This window comes from Somniosus microcephalus, chromosome 13 (assembly GCF_052327205.1).
Source record: "Somniosus microcephalus isolate GS21.2 chromosome 13, FLI_Smic_1.0, whole genome shotgun sequence".
NCBI lineage: Eukaryota > Metazoa > Chordata > Chondrichthyes > Squaliformes > Somniosidae > Somniosus > Somniosus microcephalus.
This window is the reverse complement of record NC_140999.1, coordinates 188939457-188961006: the sequence shown is the minus strand read 5'-3', so window position 1 is coordinate 188961006 and position 21550 is coordinate 188939457.

The window sequence follows — 21550 nt, the reverse complement described above, 5'->3', positions numbered from 1 at the left end:
AATATCTCCAAATTTGCAGATGACACAAAGCTGGGTGGGAGGGTAAGCTGTGAGGAGGATGTCATGAAACTCCAGTACGATATGGACAGGTTGGGTGATTGGGCAGAAACATGGCAAATGCACTATAATGTGGATAAATGTCAGGTTATCCACTTTGGTGGCAAAAACAGGAAGGCAGATTATTATTTGAATGGCAATAGATTGGGAGAAGGGGAAGTGCAAAGAGACCTGGGTGTTATTGTGCACCAGTCGCTGAAGGTAAGCATGCAGGTGCAGCAGGCGGTTAAGAAGGCAAATGGTATGTTGGCCTTCATAGCAAGAGGGTTCGAGTACAGGAACAAGGATGTCTTGCTACAGTTGTACAGGGCCTTGGTGAGACCGCACCTTGAGTATTGTGTACAGCTTTGGTCACCTTACCTGAGGAAGGACGTTCTTGCCATGGAGGGAGTGCAGCGAAGATTCACCAGGCTGATAACTGGGAAGGCAGGAATGACGTATGAGGAGAGATTGTGTTGATTGGGCTTATACTCACTGGAGTTTAGAAGATTGAGAGGGGATCTCATCAAAACCTATAAAATTCTGTCAGGTCTGGACAGACTAGATGCAGGAAGGATGTTTCGGATGGCCGGGGAGTCCAGAACCAGGGGTCATAGTCTAAGGGTAAGGGGTAAGCCATTTAGGACTGAAATGAGGAGGAATTTCTTCACCCAGAGAGTGGTGAACCTGTGGAATTCTCTGCCACAGAGGGTGGTGGAGGCCAGTTCATTAAATATATTCAAGAAAGAGTTGGATCTATTTCTTGAGGCTAAAGGGATCAAGGGATATGGGGAGAAGGTAGGGACAGAGTACTGAATTTGGACGATCAGCCATGATCTCATTGAATGGTGGAGCAGGCTCGAAGGGCTGAATGGCCTACTCCTGCTCCTATCTTCTATGTTTCTATGTTTCTATGACCAGTCAATCGAGAAGAGTGCCCCCATTGAAGGACCTGGGCGCGCACCTGACTGGGAACATAAAGGCTATGAGGAGGGCCTCTTCCAGGGTCAGCCTCCTGACGTTGGGCCCCTCGCACCACAGTCTCTATCTCCCATGCGACGGGAGCAACGAAGCAGGAACTGGGGATGATAGGTTCCGGGGTCCGGTCCTTTTCCGAGGGGTCAAACTGGTGAGAAAGGGCATCCGGTTTGAGGTTCTTAGACCCTGGGCGGTAAGACAGGAGAAGGTTGAACCGGTTAAAGAAGAGAGCCCACCTGGCCTGCCGAGGGTTGAGGCGCTTGGCGTCCTGGATATATGTCAGATTTTTATGGTCGGTCCAGACGACAAAAGGATGCTCTGCTCCCTCCAACCAGTGTCTCCACTCCTCCAAGGCCAACTTAACTGCCAAGAGCTCCCTGTTGCCGACATCGTAGTTACTCTCTGCTGGCTTCAGGCGACGGGAAAAGAAGGCACAGGGATGTAGCTTTTGGTCCTTAGGGGAGCGCTGGGACAGGACAGCCCCGACTCCAATATCCGAGGCATCCACCTCTACAATAAAGGGCAGGGTGGGGTCAGGGTGTACCAGAATGGGAGCAGAGGTGAAGCGTTGTTTGAGCTCCTGGAAGGCCCGTTCCGCTTCAGAAGACCAACTGAACCGTAAAGACGAGCCCTTGGTCAATGTGGAGAGGGAGGCGGCAAGGGAGCTGAAGTTGCGGATGAAGCGTCTGTAAAAGTTGGCGAATCCCAGGAACCGCTGAACCTGCTTAACCGACGTGGGACGCGGCCAGTTCAAGACGGCTTGAACCTTGCTAGGATCCATCTGGACGCTCCCACAGGAGATGACGTAGCCCAGGAAGGTGACCTTAGAGACGTGGAATTCACATTTCTCGGATTTGACAAAGAGCCGGTTCTCCAAGATCCTCTGCAGCACCCGTCTGATGTGTTGGACATGCTGCTGGGGGGACTTTGAGAAGATGAGAATGTCATCCAAATAAACAAACACGAACTGGTTCAGCAGGTCCCGGAGCACGTCATTGACCAGAGCTTGGAAGACAGCAGGAGCGTTAGTGAGACCAAAGGGCATGACGAGGTATTCCCAGTGACCGCTAGGGCTGATAAAGGCAGTCTTCCATTCATCCCCCTCCCTAATGCGGACCAGGTTGTACGTGTTGCGGAGGTCAAGTTTGGAGAAGATGGTAGCTCCCTGCAGCTGCTCAAACGCTGAAGACATCAAAGGGAGAGGATAGCGGTTCTTAATGGTAATTTTGTTAAGCCCCCGATAGTCTATGCAAGGCCTGAGACCACCATCCTTCTTCTTTACAAAAAAGAAGCCAGCACCCGCTGGGGAGGTGGAAGGGCGAATGAAACCTGTAGCGAGGGCTTCCTTGATGTATTCTTCCATGGAAACATTCTCAGGGCCAGAGAGAGTAGAGCCGACCCCGAGGGGGGCTAGTGCCAGGCAGGAGATCAATGGCACAGTCGTAGGACCGGTGTGGGGGGAGTGTAGTGGACCGCCTCTTACTAAACACAGCATGGAGGTCCGAATATTCAGGGGGCACATGAGCAAGGTCCAGCTGATCAGTTGGCTCGGGAGAGGAAGGACGGGGCAGACTAGGGAAGACCTTAAGACAGTTGGCTAGACATGAAGGACCCCACTCCAGCACAGTCCCAGTAGTCCAGTCAATGTGAGGGTTGTGAAGAGAGAGCCACGGAAGTCCAAGAACGAGAGGGAGCTCAGGTGAATCGATAAGGTGAAACTGCAGCAACTCTTGATGTCTCTCCCCTACTTGGACATGTAATACTCCGGTGATATGATGAATACGCCCAGAACCAAGGGGCCTGCCGTTGAGGGCGGTGACTTGTAAAGGCTTGTCAAGGCGGGAGAAAGGAATTTTCAGGCTGCGCACAAGGGTGGCATCGATAAAACAGCCAGCGGCCCCGGAGTCAACAAACGCCTGGAGGTTGTACTGTTGTCCCTCCCAAGAGAGACGACCGGGAAGCAGGGTTTGGAAGACAGAAGGGGTAGGAGCAGGGATTTGATCTGTCCGTATTTTCCCAATCCTCCTGGCTTTTTCCTGAAGCTCAGGGCATGTGGCTCTGAGATGGCCAGACAGGCCACAGTAAAGACAACGCCCCTCTCTCAATCTCCTCTGTCTCTCAAACTGGGAGCCGAGCTCTGCCGAGTTGCATAGGTTCCTCTTCGGTGCTAACAGGTGGACTCGGTGGTACTTGGAAACTCTTGGTCAGATTCGAAACACCGGAAGATCTCACCTCTGTGGAAGTAGTGAATCTCCTCTCTCTACCATGCTCCCGGAGGCGGTTATCCACTCTGATGGCAAGGGAGATGAGCGTGTCAAGGTCCTCCGGAACCTCTCTGGATGCCAGTTCATCTTTGATAGATTCGGAGAGGCCATGAAGAAACGTGGAGAGAAGGGCCTCGGTGTTCCAGCGGCTTTCCGCAGCGAGTGTGCGGAACTCAATGGCGAAGTCGGCTACGCTGCAGTTGCCCTGGCGGAGATTCAAAAGCTTCTTAGCTGCCTCCCGTCCACTCACCGGATGGTCAAAGACTTTGCTCATCTCTTCGGCGAAAAGGAGAATGTCCGAGCAGACGAAAGATTGTTGCTCCCAGATAGCGGTAGCCCAGGCGAGAGCTTTTCCCGAGAGTAGTGATATGATGAATGCTACCTTAGAGCGGGGTGATAGAAACATGGAGGGTTGGAGTTCAAGAACTAGGAAGCACTGGGTCAAGAAGCCGCGACACTTGCCCGGATGACCATCATAGCGCTCTGGCGCGGGTAAGCGAGGCTCTCGGTGAGTCTGGAGATCGGCGACCGGTGGGGTAGTACCCAAAGGAACTGACTGAGGAGGAACATCCTGAGCAGAAGCCACAACGGCTGGGTGTTGAATGGTCTGAGTCCACGTATTTACCTTGTCCGAAATGCTTTGGAGAAGTTGCTCAAGGCGGTCGAGGAAAGCACCTTGATGGGAGAGAATAGAACGAAATTACTCCATCACTGCTGGGTCCATACTGGCTCAGTCTTGCTGGTTCTGGACCCAAGTGCAGACAGGCGAGGCGAGAAGCAGGTATGCAGTCTTAAATAAAAGTACTTTACTAGAATCACACAGGTAAACAGTTACAAACATAGGAGCTCAAGACAAGCTACCACTAGGCAAATGGCTTGTCAAGACTGAGCACAGAGGGAAGAAACCACAGAGCTTAAATACAAGCAAAAACAGGTGAAACTAATAAACCTGATGAAAGGCAGTTAAGTAATAAACACAGGAGAAACTAGTAACAATTAGCAAAGGGAAAAAAACAAGTGAAGGTGCCATCTAGGGGTTACTGAGGGAACTAACCGGTACCCTCACAGTGGGGCAGACGGTGGTTGAAAGGGCGGGTGGGTGGGGTGCTTGGGTTGACGTGCGCTCCTTGCGCTGCCTGCGCTTGGCTTCCGCTTGCTCCCGGCGAAATTGAGTAGACTAGGCCTATATTCCCTAGAGTTTAGAAAAAATGAGAGGTGACCTCTTTGAAAAGTATAACATTCTGAAGGGGCTTGACAGGGTAGATGCTGGGAGGATGTTTTCCCTGGCTGGGGAAGTCTAGAACTAGGGGTCAAAGTCTCAGAATAAGGGGTCGGCCATTTAGGACTGAGATGAGGAGAAATTTTTTCACTAACATTTCTTCATTTACATAGCGCCTTTCACGACCTCAGGATGTCCCAAAGCGCTTTACACCCAATGAAGCACTTTTGAAGTGCAGTCACTGTTGTAATGTAGGAAACACGGTAGCCAATTTGCGCACAGCAAACTCCCACAAACAGCAACGTGATAATGATCAGAGTATGCACTTGAAGTTCGGAGCACAGTTCTGATCTCCATGTCATATAAAGGCACTGGTGCAAAATGATTTACGACAATGATACCAGACCTAAGAAGTTTTACATCCCAAGAAAGACTGAATGGGCTGGGGCTCTTTTTTCTCTAGAAAAGAGAAGTTTGAGGGGTGACCTGACAGAGGGTCTTTAAAATTATGAAAGGGTAGACATAGAAACATAGAAACATAGAGACATAGAAACATAGAGACATAGGCCTAGAAATTCAGTTCTGACGCTATTGCGGCGCTAAAGTCGGGCGCTCGTCAAATTTAGCGCCCGCCGGAAAGTGCAGGCGAGCTCGCCGAAATTCAGTAGATTTGGCCAACTTTTTGGCCGAGCGCTGCACAAGGCGTTGGAACCCTGTGTTCAGGCGCTAATCCGGCGATGCAGCCTAATAACGCCGATTCCGGGCGCAGCGCAGGTGCGATCATGTGGTGAGTGTCAGCAGACACCCTGACGCCGGCCAGCTCTTAAAGGGGGAAGGGTCAACTTTGACTGCAGCCACGCCCTGCATGCTGTAGCCCTGCAACTAGGCCTCAGGAGTGGTTGTGTGGCATATCAACGCCTGGAGGACATGGAGAGGGCCCGTGAAAGAGCCGAACGCTTCTCTGAGCATGCGCTGGGTGTGCTCCTTCATGGGGTGCGCAAAAGAAGGCGGGTCGTTTGCCCGGCTAGTGGCAGGAAGGCTCCCAGGAGCCAGTTCAGGGAGGCCTGGACCAAAATTGCCCGGAGGGTCTCCTCCAGCTCAGATGTTCCCAGGAGTGCGGACCAGTGCCGCAAGAAATACAACGACCTATGTCGGCTGGTCAAGGTGAGTACCCTTTCCAATGTCCCCCTCATCCTTGCATGTGCACCTCCCATTAGGGCCAAAGGGACATCCAAGGTCTAATGGCCAGCCCTGCTGCCGCTGCAATGGCACTTGCATGTTAATCAAGAGCTCTTTCTGCACTTACCACACTGTGCAAGCTATTCCACCATGGGAGGCCTCACACAGAGCTACAGGGCACCACACTGTGCAAGCTATTCCACCATGGGAGGCCTCACACACAGCTACAGGGCACCACACTGTGCAAGCTATTCCACCATGGCAGGCCTCACACACAGCTACAGGGCACCACACTGTGCAAGCTATTCCACCATGGCAGGCCTCACACACAGCAACGGGGCACCACACTGTGCAAGCTATTCCACCATGGCAGGCCTCACACACAGCTACAGGGCACCACACTGTACTTAGACGCCCTCCTTTCTCTTGCAGGCCAAGCTGGCGAGGAACGCCAGGAGCCTCCGTGTCACTGGTGGAGGCCCTCGCGAGTTCCAGGAGCTGACGCCTCTGGAAGAGAGGGTGGCCCGACTGCTGCGGCACCCGGTGATTGGGCCTGTGGCGATCGGCGACGCCGACCCTATACTGGAGCCCACTGGTAAGGACAGGATTGGCTGCACCTCTATCCTTGCCCTCACGCATCAGATCTACATCCTTCCCCAGTGGCCGATAAATGTGCATAATGCACCAGTGCGGCCTCCCTCGCTGTCGGCCTGTCCTCACTCTAAAGCTACACTTGTGCCTTCCTGCTTTCAGCTGGTGAGGAGGAGGTGCTCCCTGAAGCCCACACAGCCAGGCCCTCGGAGGAGGAGGACGTGGAGGAGCAGCAGGAAGGCGCCACCTCGGGGGAACCCTCCTCCGCTCCAGGACATGCCAATGAAGGGGATACGTCTGGCGTGCCGGAGAGCCAGGGGGAGGCGGGGGAGGGGAGCCCCGAACCTGGTCCCAGTGGCATGGACGCCCGCGGCAAGGCTCCGGCGGCACGCGACCCTTCTGCCCAGAGGGGGGAGGCGGTGGAGGGGAGGGCAGAACCTGGTGTCAGTGGCGTGGCCGCACGCGGCAGCGCTCCGGCGGCACGCCAGCCTTCTGGCCAGAGGGTGGAGGCCCCCTCCAGTCCGGACTCGGACGTCGCCCAGGAGGTGCGCCTCCTGGACGAGATGTCGGCAGCGTCGGAGCGCCGCCACGTGGAAATCATGGAGGTGCTGGCACAGATGCCTCAGGCCATCGAAAGCCTCTCTCAAAGTGTGGTGGCTTTCGGCCAAGCCCAGGCCAGGGGCCTCGAGGTTTTCGCTGCAGCGCACACCAGGGGGGTGGAGCTCCTTGTGGCAGCGCATGAGAGGGGGGTCGAGCAACTCGAGGCAGCGCAGCACGCCAGTCGCCAGCTGAGAGGTGCTGTCCAGACAATGGGACTGCAGATGCGGGGACATGCCGGCGCAGTTGGGGCACTGACTTCTGCGACCCTCGCACTGGCGGGGAGGCGTCGCCAGGCCAGGCGCCGCCCTGCTGCCGCACACCGGTCTGGCCACCCACAGTTTGGCGCGCTTGCTACCCGGCCAGGCCGCCCGAGTGCACGTGTGTCTGGCGACCAGCGCGCGCCTGGCATCACCCACCTTGTACCCATTGGTGCAGGCGAGCCTGCCACTCCCCCAGCCACGGTGCAAGGAGCTCCTGCAGCCAGTGAAGAGGGCCACCCACAGCTGCAGCAGCCACCAGCCGGCCCCTCCCAGGCCCGCCCTCGTGTAGGCCGACCCCCAAGGGCATCTGGCGAGACGCCTTGTCGCCCTGAGGATCCTTCCCCCAGCCTCGGCACAGCCTCACGGCCCAGCTTGAGGCGCAGCAGCAGGATGGGCCGGGGCAAAAGACGCCTGTCCACACACTCGCCCTCTCGCCACACCCAATAGAGTGTGTTCACCGAGGGTTTGGGTGATGCGGGGGCTTCTGTTCTGGGGGGCATTATGTGTTTTTGTTTTATGGGGGTCTTTGTGTTGTTGGGGGGGCTTGTTTTTGTTAGGCCAGTGACGAGGCCATTTGGATGCTGATGTTATGTTAGTCCTCCCCAGGTTTTGGGAGTGACAGAAGTTTGTTACTGTTTTTTGGGGGTCTTCTCTGTTTTGCTCTTCCATGTGGGAAGGGCCCTGAGGTTTTCAAATAAAGATGTTTATTTATTCACCATGTGCAGGTGTCATGTTTCAAGTGGTTGTTGGGTTAACCGGCTGAGGGCTTGCGAAGCGGCTGCGTTCAGTGGGCCAGGCCATTCCCTGACAGGGGGCCTAGAAGTGTCGAGCAATAAGCCCCCGGTGGACGGCCCTTGGACCTTGTCGCTCCCTCCTGGCCTGGTGCTGCTCCTCCTCAGGGTCCTCCTGCTCGTCCTCCTGAGGTGGTGGCCCAATGTCAGGTGGCAGTGCCTGAGTCCTGCGGATAGCCAGGTTGTGGAGCATGCAGCAGACCACGACGAACTGGGAGACTCTATCCGGTGAATACTGAAGAGACCCGCCCGAACGATCCAGGCAACGGAACCGTTGCTTGAGGACGCCTATCGTTTGCTCTATTAGGTTCCTTGTGGCTTGATGGCTTTCGTTGTATGCCAGCTCCGCTGGGGTCCTGGGCGCGCGGAGCGGGGTCATGAGCCATGTGCACAAAGGGTGTCCTTGTCCCCGAGAAGCCATCCCCTTGGTTGAGGCTGTGCCTGGAACATGTCAGCCACAGTAGTCTGTCGCAGGATAAAGGCATCGTGGCTGCTTCCTGGGAAGCGGGCATTGACAGCTAGGATGCGCTGCCTGTGGTCACACACCAGCTGCACATTTAGGGAATGGTAGCCCTTCCGGTTGCGGTCTTGCTCGGCATTGCGGATAGGTGGCCGCATAGCCACATGCGTGCAGTCAATGGCGCCCTGCACCATGGGGAAGGCCGCGATCCTGGCAAATCCGAATGCACGCTGCTCCTGCTTGTGTTGGGTCATGGGGAAGGAGATGAATTGGTGGCTCCTCGCGAAAAGTGCTTCGGTGACCTGTCGGATGCAGCGATGCGCGGCGAACTGGGAGATGGTCGCGATGTCCCCAGCAGCGGCTTGGAAGGAGCCGCTTGCATAAAAGCTGAGAGCCACCGTGACCTTCACTTCCACCGAGAGAGACGCCCTGGACATGAGCTGTGGCTGCAAATCTGCATGAAGCCGCTGGCAGATCTCTTCAACCACCTCCCTTCTGAAGCGCAGCCTCTTAACACAATGCGCCGCAGTCATGGTGAGATATGAGACCTGCTCCCGGTATTGCCTGACTGGGTAAGGCCTACGTTGGCGACGCCTAATGGCCCCTCTGCGTCTAGCCATGCCTGGGCCTGTCTCAAAGCGTATGCCAGCCCTTCGCACAAAATGTCGCAACTGAGGGTTGGCCCCCCATGCAGCCCCCATTACAAAGTTCCAACCAGCAAAATCACAAGGATGCAAATGTCAAAGCACTGGCTAGAAGCGAAAAAGACCTCTCCTATGGTGTCCGAAATCAGTAATCTCTGTGCCTTGCTCTCTGTGCAGAAATCCAAACCAGTCAAGTCATTGCAGCGAAATGGCTAGCTTTTATGGGTGAGTGGATGTGCCCTTTAATTAGCGCTCCCCGAATCCCACAGGGCCTCTGTTGAGTTCCATTTCACAGTTCTTAGTAGCGCCACGCCAACATCGGCCGGGCGCCACTGAATTTCCGGTTTGGGGCGCACAAACGGCGTTGCACGACGGAATGACGTCATAAGATGCGCGCGCAGCTGACCGGGCGCTAACACTTTGCGCCGGCGCTAAAGCCCAGCTGAATTTCGGCGTAGGCGCAGATCCGGCGGTGCCCGGGCGCTAAGTGGATAGCGCCAGAAATCTGGCGCTAACGTCTGGCGCAAACAGCTGAATTTCTAGGCCATAGAAACATAGAGACATAGAAACATAGAGACATAGAAACATAGAGACATAGAAACATAGAGACATAGGGCTAGAAATTCAGTATAGCCACTTTTGGGGCGGTAAAGTCGGGCGGCCGCTAAAGTTTGCGCCCGGCGCAAAGTCGAGGCCACTTCGCCGATATTCAGTAGCATCGCCCTAAGAGGTTGCTGCTGCGCTAAAACTGGCGATGCACGACTATCTTTAGGCGCTAAGCCGGCGGTGCTGAGCGATACCGCCGAGGCTGGGCGCAGCGCAGGTGCGGTCATTTCTTGATTGACGGCAGACACGCTGGCGCCGGCCATCTCTTAAAGGGGGAAGGGTAGAGTTGTTTGGCTGCCACGCCCTGGACACTGCAGCCCTCCAGCTAGGCCTGAGCACTGCTGCTGCACCTATTTAGCGACCAGCACGATGCAGAAGGCCCGGGAAAGAGTGCAGCGTTTTACTGAAGCTGACCTGAGGCTGCTGGTTCGCGCTGTGGAGCGAAGATGCCATATTTTGTTTCCAGACAGTGGCAAGAAGCCGGTGACCAGCGTCTTCCGCAAAGCCTGGAGGGATGTCTCCAACAGGGTGACATCCAACAGTGTGGTTGGCAGGACTCCTGTACAATGCAGGAAGAAGTTTAATGACCTCACTAGGATTGTCAGGGTGAGTACCCTTTCCAGTGCCCTCCTCATCCTTGCATGTGCACCTCACATTATGGGCAAAGGGACCTGAAAGCCCTAATGACCAGCCCTCATCCAGCAGCTATGGGACTGGCATGACCATCAATTGCACATTCTGCACTTTACACTCTGTCCAAGCTATTCCACCATGGGAGGCTGCGCAGACAAGATCAGGGCTACACACCGTACTTAGAGGCCATCCTTTCTCTTGCAGGCCAAGCTGGCTACCAACAAGCGTAGCCAGCTTGCGACCGGGGAAGGCGGGCCTCAGCACCAGGAGCTCACCGACCTAGACCAGCGCGTGGAGCGCATCATGGGAGTCTGTGTCATTGGCCCCGTTGCCACTGGAGATGCCAACCCTGTTCTGGGCACCAATGGTAAGGACATGACCTTTGGGACCTCTCTCGTTCCACTTGCGCATCAGATCAACATCCTTTGCCACTGTCCGACCAATGCGGTGAATGGCACCACTCATGCCTCCCTCGCTGACGCCCTGTCCTCACTCTAAAGCTACTGTTGTGCCTTCCTGCTTTCAGATGGTGAGGCGCCAGGTGAGGAGGAGGTCCCTGAAGCTGCCAGTGTCAGCCCCTCGGAAGAGGAGGAGGAGGAGGAGGAAGAGGAAGGCGGCCCATCAGTGGCACCCTCAGCCGCGCCAACCCATGGCAATGTAGGGGACACGTCTTCCCTGGAGGGGAGCCTGGGGGAAGGGTCGGAGGGGAGTCCACTTCCTGGGCCCAGCGGCCTGCAGCAACGCGGGAGGGGTGGGGAAGCTCGGCGGCCTTCTCCCCAGAGGGTGAGTGTGGCCTCCAGTCCGGCGACGGTCAGCGCAGAGGAGGTGCGCCTCCTCGAGGAAATGGCCGTCGACTCGGAGCGCAGGCACACGGAGCTCATGGGGGTAGTGGCACGGATGCCTGACGCCATAGAGTCATTGGCTAACAGTGTCAAGGAATTCGGGGCATCGCAGGCCAGAAGTCTGGAGGAATTCGGTGCAGCTCAGGCCAGGAGTCTGCAGCAATTCGGTGCAGGCTCAGGACAGGAGTCTGGAGGAAGTCGGGGCAGCTCAGGACAGGAGTCTGGAGGAAGTCGGGGCAGCTCAGGCAGCTAGTAGCCAAATGATCAGTGGTGCCGTCCAGTCACTGGCTGGTTTGATGCGGTCACAGACCAGGGCAACACGGGCACTAACTGCTGCCACACTCGCTGCGTCAGCCAGGCATCGCCAGGGCACCCGCCGCGCTGCAGCAGCACAGCGGTCTGTCCTTCAGCAGATTGCTGCGCATGCTGCAGTGCTGGCCCGGGCGAGTGCCAGTGTCTCAGGCGACCAGCGAGCGCCTGCCATCAGCCAGCTTGCCCCCATTCCTGCCACTCCCCCAGTGGAGCTGCCACGAGCTGCTGGACAGACTGATGCTGCCCAGCCACAGCTGCAGCAGTCACCAGCCGGCCCCTCGAGGGCCAGAGCTCGTCTAGGCCGACCCCCAAGGGCATCTGCCGTCACGCCATGTGCCCCTCAGGAGCCTTCCCCCAGCCTTGCTGCAGCCACTGGGCTCACTTTGAGGAGGAGCAGCAGGGTGGGCAGGGGCCACACAAAGATGCCCAAGGCATCGCCCTCGCGGCCCGAAAAGTAGAATGTGTGGGCAGTTGTGTTTGTTTTTTGAGGCCGAGAATTTGATGTTTGTTTTTTGAAGGCCGAGAATTTGATGTTTGTTTTTTGAAGGCCGAGGATGTGATGTTTGTTTTTTACGAAGGCCGAGGATGACGGCCATTTTTGTTGCACTGTTTTGTTAATCCTCTCCAGGTTGTGGGAGCGAGTAATGTGTCTGACTGTTTTTTGGGGGTTTCTTCTGTTTTTGTTTTTCATGCGGGAAGGGCACTGAGTTTGTGGAATAAACAATTTTCTTTATTCAGATTGTCCATGTTTGAACTTTGAAGTTTTTGTTGCCTTAACCGGCTGAGGGCTTGCGGAGAGGCTGCATTCATGTTCTTTCATTGGCACAAGCCATTCCCTGACAGGGGGCCTAGAACCTACATTCAATAAGCCGCCGACGGGTGGCCCTTGCACCTTGTGCCTCCCTCCTGTGCTGGTCCTCCTCCTCCTCCTCCTGTTCCTCCTGCTCTTCCTCCTGAGGTGGTGCTCCAACCTGAGGTGGCAGTGCCTGAGTCCTGCGGATAGCCAGGTTGTGCAGCATGCAGCAAACGACCACGAAATGGGAGACTCGCTCCGGCGAATACTGCAGGGCTCCGCCAGAATGATCCAGGCAGCGGAACCGTTGCTTCAGGACGCCAATTGTTTGTTCGATGATGTTCCTGGTCGCTTGATGGCTCTCGTTGTATCGCTCTTCAGCAGGGGTCCTGGACGCGCGGAGCAGGGTCATGAGCCAGGTACACAAAGGATAGCCTTTGTCCCCGATAAGCCATCCTCTTGGGGGAGGCTGTGCCTGGAACATGTCAGCCACAGTTGTCTGGCGCAGGATAAAGGCATCGTGGCTGCTGCCTGGAAAGCAGGCATTGACAGCTAGGATGCGCTGCCTGTGGTCACACACCAGCTGTACGTTGAGGGAATGGTAGCCCTTCCGGTTGCGGTAATCCTCGGCATTCTCCAGAGGTGCCCGCAAAACCACATGTGTGCAGTCAATGGCGCCCTGCACCATGGGGAAGGCCGCTATTCTTGCAAATCCCATTGCACGCTGCTGCTGCTTCTCCAGGGTCATGGGGAAGGAGATGAATTGACGTCTCCTTCTGAAAAGGGCATTGGTCACCTGGCGGATGCAGCAATGCACGGCGAACTGGGAGATGTTAGCAATGTCCCCAGCAGCGGATTGGAAGGAGCCGGTGGCATAGAAGTTCAGAGCCACCGTCACCTTCACTGCCACCGACAGAGACGTCCTGCACCTCAGCTGTGGCTGCAGATCTCTCTGAAGCAGCTGGCAGATCTCTGTGACCACCTCCCTTCTGAATCGCAGCCTCCTAACACACTGCTCGTCAGACATGTTGAAATAGGAGAACTGCTGGTGGTATACCCTGAGTGGGTAAGGCCTCCCTTGCCGACGCCTGTTGCCCCCTCTGCGTCTAGCCAGGGCTGCCACTCTCTCACGGCGTCTGTGAGCCCTTTGGACGTAATGCTGCAAGCCAGCGTTGACAGCCCCCATAATATGCTGGCAAACAATGAGATATCAATGAAGGCAAAGAGAATTGCAAAGCTGTGGCCTGGAGCCAGAAATACCTGTCCTAGTGTTGGGCCAAAACAGTAAGCTCTCTACCTTGGTCTCTCTCCAAAAATCCATCTCACAAGAGTGAGTGCTGCAAAATGGCTGCCCTTTATAGTGCAGGGGAAGTGCCCTTTAATTTGCGCTCCCCGCGGCCCGCATCGGCTGTGCACCGTTCCACTCCACAGTCGTTAGGGCCGCCAGGCGCACAATGGGGCGGCGCGACTGAAGTTCCGGTTGGGGGCGCACAAAGGGCGTTGCACGAGGAAATGACGTCATGATCTGCGCGCGCAGCTGAGCGCGCGCAAAGACTTTGCGCCGGCGCTAAATGTCTACTGAAGTTGGGGCGAGGCGCAGATCGCGCTGCGCCCGGGCGCAAAGCGCCTAGCGCTCGAGATCTACTCCTCCTAAGGCGCTAACGGCTGGCGCAGCCAACTGAATTTCTAGGCCATAGAAACATAGAGACATAGAAGATAGGAGTAGGCCATTCGGCCCCTCGAGCCTGCTCCGCCATTCAATGCGATCATGGCTGATCATCCAAACTCAGTACCCTGTCCCTGCTTTCTCCCCATATCCCTTGATCCCTTTAGCCTTAAGAACTATATCCAACTCCTTCTTGAATATATTTAATGAATTGGCCTCTACTGCCTTCTGTGGTAGAGAATTCCACAGGTTCACCACTCTCTGGGTGAAGAAATTCCTCCTCATCTCAGTCCTAAATGGCTTACCCCTTATCTTTAGACTGTGACCCCTGGTTCTGGACTCCCCGACCATCGGGAACATCCTTCCTGCATCTAGTCTGTCTAGTCCTGTTAGAATTTTATAAGTTTCAATGAGATCCCCTCTCATTCTTCTAAACTCCAGTGAATATAAGCCCAATCGACCCAATCTCTCCTCATACGTCATTCCTGCCATCCCAGGTATCAGTCTGGTAAATCTTCGCTGCACTCCCTCCATGGCAAGAACATCCTTCCTCAGATAAGGCGGCCAAAACTGCACACAATACTCAAGGTGTGGTCTCACCAAGGCCGTGTACAACTGCAGCAAGGCATCCTTGTTCCTGTACTCGAACCCTCTCGCTACGAAGGCCAACATACCATTTGCCTTCTTAACCGCCTGCTACACCTGCATGCTTACCTTCAGCGACTGGTGCACAAGGACACCCAGGACTCGTTGCACTTCCCCTTCTCCCAATCTATTGCCATTCAGATAATAATCTGCCTTCCTGTTTTTGCCACCAAAGTGGATAACCTCACATTTATCCACGTTATATCTAGTCTGTCTAGTCCTGTTAGAATTTTATAAGTTTCAATGAGATCCCCTCTCATTCTTCTAAACTCCAGCAAGTATAAGCCCAATTGACCCAATCTCTCCTCATACGTCATTCCTGCCATCCCAGGTATCAGTCTGGTGAATCTTCGCTGAACTCCCTCCATGCTGGAGAATGTTTCCACTTGTGGACCAGACGAAGCTATAAATTTAAGATAATCACTAATAAATCCAATAAGGAATTCAGGAAAAATTACGCAGAGATTGTTTAGAAGGTGGAACTCGCTAGCGCAAGGAGTGGTTGAGGCGAATAGCAGAGATGCATTTAAGTGGAAGCTCGATAAACACATGAGGGAGAAAGGAATAGAAGGTGATGCTGATAGGGTGAGAGGAGGCTGGTGCGGAACATAAATACCAGCATGAACCAGTTGGGCCGAATGGCCTGTTACTGTGCTGTAAAATTCTATGTAACCTGTTTTTTTCTTAATGATGTTGGTTGAGGGATAAATATTAATCAGGACTCCCCTGCTCTGAACAACTGTCTCCTCAGGTGAGGTGGGCGTGCAACACGGCCGGCAACTGTTGCCCCACAAAGAGTGGTTATGTTACCGGTAACCCAGTGACCTGGACTGATGAGTCGAGATCCAGGAGTTCAAAGCCCTCCATGGCAGCTGGGGAATTTAAATTAAGTTAATTAAATAAATCTGGAATAAAAAGCTGGTATCAGTAATGGTGACCATGAAACTATCAGATTGTTGTAAAAACCCATCTGGTTCACTGATGTCCTTTGGGGAAGGAAACCTGCCGTCCTTACCCGGTCTGGGCCTATCTTCTTAGGCAGTCCCTCGGGAACCGAGGATGACTTGCTTCCACATTAAAAATGAGTTCTCAGGTGACTGATGAGTCCAATGCGGGACCTACAGTCTCTGTCACAGGTGGGGCAGACGGTGGTTGAAGGGGTGGGTGGGGTGCTTGGGTTGACATGCGCTCCTTCCGCTGTTTGCGCTTGGCTTCCGCTTGCTCCCGGCGAAGAGACTCGAGGTGTTCGGCGCCTTCCCGGATGCTTCTCCTCCACTTTGTGCGGTCTTGGGCCATGGATTCCCAGGTGCCGGTGGGGGATGTTACACTTTTTCAAGGAGGCTTTGAGGGTGTCCATGAAGCATTTCCTCTGCCCACCTGGGGCTCTCTTGCCGTGCCGGAGCTCTGAGTAGAGCGCTTGCTTTGGGAGTCTCGTATCGGGCATGCGGACAATGTGACCCGTCCATCAGAGCTGATCGAGTGTGGTCAAAGCTTCGATGCTGGGGATGTTGGCCTGAGCGAGAACACTGACGTTGGTGCGCCTATCCTGCCAATAGATTTACAGGATCTTGCGGAGGCAGCATTGGTGGTACCTCTCCAGTGCTTTGAGGTGCCTGCTGTACATGGTCCATGTCTCTGAGGCATACAGGAGGGCAGGTATTATTACTGCTCTGTAGACCATGAGCTTGGTGCCGGTTTGAGGTCCTGGTCTTCAAACACTCTCTTCCTCAGGTGACCGAAAGCTGCACTGGCACACTGAAGGTGGTGTTGGACTTCGTCGTTGACGTCTGCCCTTGTTGACAGTAGGCTCCCGAGGTATGGAAAGTGGTCCACATTGTCCAAGGCCTTGTCGTGGATTTTAATAATCGGGGGGCAGTACAGGAAACTTTCTGGTATTTAGCACTGACGGGACCGAGCTGTTGCTGTTCCATCAAAACTGCCGGAGAGACCAGCGCTAATGTTAAAACATACGGTGCTTCTGAGCTCCGTGTGAAGCAACAAACCCTGTTGAACAGCTTCAAAACAGTCGGCGTAGCTTGCAAGCGTCTCTGTAGCTAAGCAACAGCTTCAGCTAGACCTTGCAGAGCCACGACTGGAGAAAAAAAGCAACGAGAAGTAAAAAACTTATCTGAACCGACTCCTGAATTTTGCCAGTGGATAGAGCTTTCCGGACATTTAACCTCTGGTTAAACGAAAGTTTCCTGTACTGTGTGGCGGGGGCAGGTTGGTAGAGGCCCTTTGTCTTACGGATGTTTAGTGTAAGGCCCATGCTCTCGTACGCTTCGGTGAATCTGTTGACGATGGTTTGGAGTTCGACCTCCGAGTGAGCGCAGACGCAAGCGTCGTCTGCATACTGTAATTCGACGACAGAGGATGGGATGACCTTGGATCTGGACTGGAGGCGACGGAGGTTGAACAGTTTCCCGTTTGTTCTGTAAATTAGCTCCACTCCAGTGGGGAGCTTACTCCAGACTCCACAGCAATGTGGTTGACTCTTAACTGCCCTCTGAAATGGCCTAGAAAGCCAGTCCGTTGTATTCAAGAAGGCGGCTCACCACCACCTTCTCGAGGGCAATTAGGGATGGGCAATAAATGCTGGCCGTGACGGCGACGGCCACATCCCATGAGTGAATTTTTAAAAATGTAGCGGTTGATGCAAAGACATTCTCAGATGGTGCAGTACGGGGCATGAATGAGCTGTGTGTCGGTGCATCTTTTCCTGCGCTGTGCGTGCTGCGCGTCAGTGATACTTTACAGATTGGAGTGCGTTTCAGACAGTGACACATTACAGATGTAATCAGTCTGTGATTTAGACAGCGAGACTGCTGCTCTCAGACATTTAACAGCAAGTCTTTCCATAATTGGGTTTCCACCAATTTAGTTTTGAAAGGGGCTGTCTGGAAAATTATTAAAAAAAAGAAATAAAACCGGACACAAAAAAAGCCTGAAGGGCTAAGGTTCTCCCACTATCTTTCTGTTGTGGAGCCTTTAGTTATTAAGGTTCTCTGGGAATTTTTCTCATCGGAACTCAAGCCATAACCCCCATCCCTTGCCCTGCCCTGCCCTGCCCCGACACCGCCTTCTGTGCAGTCCAGTCACCAGTAGACAAATTGTAGGTGTGAGATTTCGGTCACAAATTGTGTACCTCACGTTTCGTCGTGATAAACATGGTAAGATGAACCTGTCACGTCGGCTGCGGAGGACCCACAAGCACCATTGACTGCTTCACCAGAGAGTGGTTAGAATGTGGAACTCGCTATCACAAGGAGTATTTGAGGTGAATAGCACAGAGGCATTTAAGGGGAAGCTAGATGAGCACAGGAGGGAGCAAGGAATAGAAGCATATGTCAATGGGGTGAGATGAAGAGGGGTGGGAGGAGGCTCGGGTGGAGTATAAACACTGGCACGGACCAGTTGGGCCGAATGGCCTGTTTCTGTGCTGGAAATTCTATATAATTCTAGGATTTATTCCTTTTTTTCTTTCTTCTTTCTTATCCACTTTTCTCTGCCTTTGCCTGCTTTCACTCCCTTTCCTCTCTGGCCCCGTTTACCCATCACCCCTGTGCTTGTCATCCCCCCCCAGCCCATTGACTTCAAAACCTCACCCTCATTTACAAATCCCCCCATGGCCTCGGGCCACTGTACCTCGACGGCCTTGTCCAGCCCCCAGGTCCCAGCTCGCACCCTCTGCTCTTCTGACCCTCCATTTGCTCCCCAAGGTGTAGAATAAGGGGTTAAATTCCGAGGACAGGTTGCATAGACTAGGAACAACAACAGAGAATGCTGGAAAAACTCAGCAGGCCAGGCAACATCCGTGGAGAGAAAATAGGGTCAACGTTTCGGGTGAACCCTTTGTCAAGACTAAAGAAGCACAGGAAATGAAATAGATTGAAAGGCCAGGCTGGGAGAGAACAAAAGAGAAGAAGAGACATTAAGAGGTATTCAAAACGAGACGAGATGGTGATAGGACTAGTGGAGACAAAAGACGGCTCTAGATTAGGTGTGAAATGCGCTGGCAGAATGGGAGACAGCTGCCATGTGGGAGAGAGGAAAAAAAACACCTTTGTTTTGGCCCTTCCCCCCCCCCCTTTCTTTTTTTTCCTTTCCATCTTGCCTCGTTTTGAATACCTCTTAATGTCTCTTCACTTCTCTTTTGTTCTCTCCCAGCCTGGCCTCTTAATCTATTTCATTTCCTGTGCTTCTTTAGTCTTGACAAAGGGTTTTCACCCGAAACGTTGACTCTATTTTCTCTCCATGGATGTTGCCTGGCCGGCTGAGTTTTTCCAGCATTCTCTGTTGTTGTTTTGGATTTCCAGCATCTGCAGTATTTTGCTATTGCATAGACTAGGCTTGTATTCCCTCGAGCATAGAAGATTAAGAGTTGACCTAAGTGAGGTGTTTTAAGATGATTAAAGGATTTGATTGGGTAGATAGAGCGAAAATATTTCCTCTGGTGGGGGGAGTCCGGAACAAGGGGGCAGAGCCTTAAAATTAGAGTCAGGCCATTCAGGGGTGATGTCAGGAAGCACTTCTTCACACAAAGGGTGGTGGAAATCTGGAACTCTCTCCCCCCAAAAAGCTGTTGAGGCTGGGGGTCAAATGAAAACTTCAAAACTATGATTGTTAGATTTTTGTGAGCCAAAGATATTAAGGGGTAGAGAACCTAGGCGGGTAAATGGAGTTAAGATACAGATCAGCCATGATCTAATTGAATGGTGCAATCGACCCGATGGGCTGAATGGCCTCCTCCTGTTCCTATGTTCCAGAGCTTTCTGCCATTGCTCCAGAATTATCTTCCTAAATCATTACATCTTCCAACATCTCTGGTCCCACTGTCTTCCCAAAATCTGCCTCTTCACAGCCACCCCTTGCATCTCCTCCCTTAACGCAACTCTTGCTTGGAGTCTGAAGTACCCTGGAATGTTGTGTTAAAGGAGATAATTATTGTCTTCTGCTCTTCTCTTTCGCTCTTTACACCCCCCCACCTACTTGGCAGTGGGATTTGCAATTGTTTTCTCTCTCTCTTGAGGGACAGCACCCAGCGATGGAACCAGGTCTACTGATGCATTTATGATGGTAAAAAAAAAGCTTAGAGACTATGATGCTTATAGAGTTTTAATAGAGGACGTTCAGTGCTGCTATGAATGCTGAGACGGCCCTGCCTCCATATCACTCTTTTGCTTCCCCCTGCTTTCCAGCGAGAGAGAATGAGAGGAGGGTTAACCGACATGATGCATACGCGGGGTGGGGGCGGGGGAGGGGGGTAATCGTGATCTCCGCATTGTGAGATTCTGCCAAATGCTGGAGAGCTGGTACATCTGCCTCTGTCTGACTTTGGGACTCTGCAAAAAATGCACCAACCCTGGCTCAGTTCTCAGTAAAAATAAAGAAAAGAAAGACTTGCATTTCTCCAGCGCCTTTCACGACCTCAGGACGTCCCAAAGCACTTTACAGCCAATGAAGTACTTTTTAAAGTGTAGTCACTGTTGTAATGTAGGAAACGCGGCCGCCAATTTTACGCACAGCAAGCTCCCACACACAGCAATGTGCTAATGACCAGATCATCTGTTTTAGTGATGTTGGTTGAGGGATAAATATTGGCCCCAGGACACCGGGGATAACTCCCCTGCTCCTCTTCGAAATAGTGGCCACGGGATCTTGTACGTCCACCTGAAAGAACAGACGGGGCCTCGGTTTAACGCCTCATCCGAAAGACAGCACCTCCGACAGTGCCGTGCTCCCTCAGCACTGCAATGGGGAGCGTCGGCCCAGACATTTGTGCTCAAGTCCCTGGAGTGAAGGACATTGAACTCACCACTGTCGGACTCAGCAGGCGAGAGCGGTGCCCACTGCGGCACGGCCAAAAGAGACTTATTGCAAGGGAGAGAGAGAGAAAGGAAAAAAATAAAGGCTAAAAAAAATAACTTCTGCACAAAGTGTTAAATAGGAAAAGAAGTTCCGTGCCAGCAGTCCAAGTGGAAGGAGCAGTGGGAGCCTTGCTGTGTAGCCGGGTAGATTGTTTGCTGATTAGGTAAGCAGCAGGCTGCTGTAATTACTGGTAGAAAATATGACTCATGAGCTCTGCATGCCCGCCTCTCTGGCTGGCTGACTGGCACAGGCCTTGCAATCAGTGTGATGGATTGGTCTTTACTTCTCAGTGTTTCTCTGATTCTTTTATAGGGTGGGGCACTGAACACAGAGAAACTGCAGCCCCCCAGGGCCCTGGCGGTAACCCCTCCTTCCACACCCCCCACACACCCGCCTGCCCCCACACCCCACACATAACCACTAAGCCTTTTCAAGACAAGCCATAGCTTAGTAATCAGGATTCCCATTAGGATTTGAAAGTGTTGGATGTCAAGAGATCGGAGAGTGAGCTAAACCCTTCTTCTCAAAGTGACAGTCACCACATTGGGCATGAAGTGAGGATTTAGGATGCTCCTGCTGTAAATTAGCGCAAAGTAACACGCATATGTTAACATGTTGAAATCTATCCTCTGAGTCAAAAGGTTATGGGTTCAAGTCCCACTCCAGAGACTTGAGCACAAAAATCTAGGCTGACGCTCCCAGTGCAGTGCTGAGGGAGTGCTGCACTGTCGGAGGTGACGTCTTTTCGATGAGACATTAAACCGAGGTCCCCGTCTGCCCTCTCAGGTGGACGTAAAAATCCCATGGCACTATTTCGAGGAAGAGTTGTCATGGCCAGCATTTCTCCACTAACTAACATCACGAAAAACAGATTCTCTGGTCATTTACCACATTGATGTTTGTTGGAGCTTGCTGTGAGCAAATTGGCTACCGCCTTATCGAATCATACAGCACAGAAGGAGGCCATTCGGCCCATCATGCCTCTTTGAAAGAGCTGTCCAAGTTTTCCCCTGCAAGTATTTATCCAATTCCCTTTTGAAAGTTACTATTGAATCTGCTTCCACCGCCCTTTCAGGCAATGCATTCCAGATCACAACAACTCGCTGCGTAAAAAAAAAAAAATCCTCCTCCTCTCCCTCTCTGGTCCTTTTGCCAATTGCCTT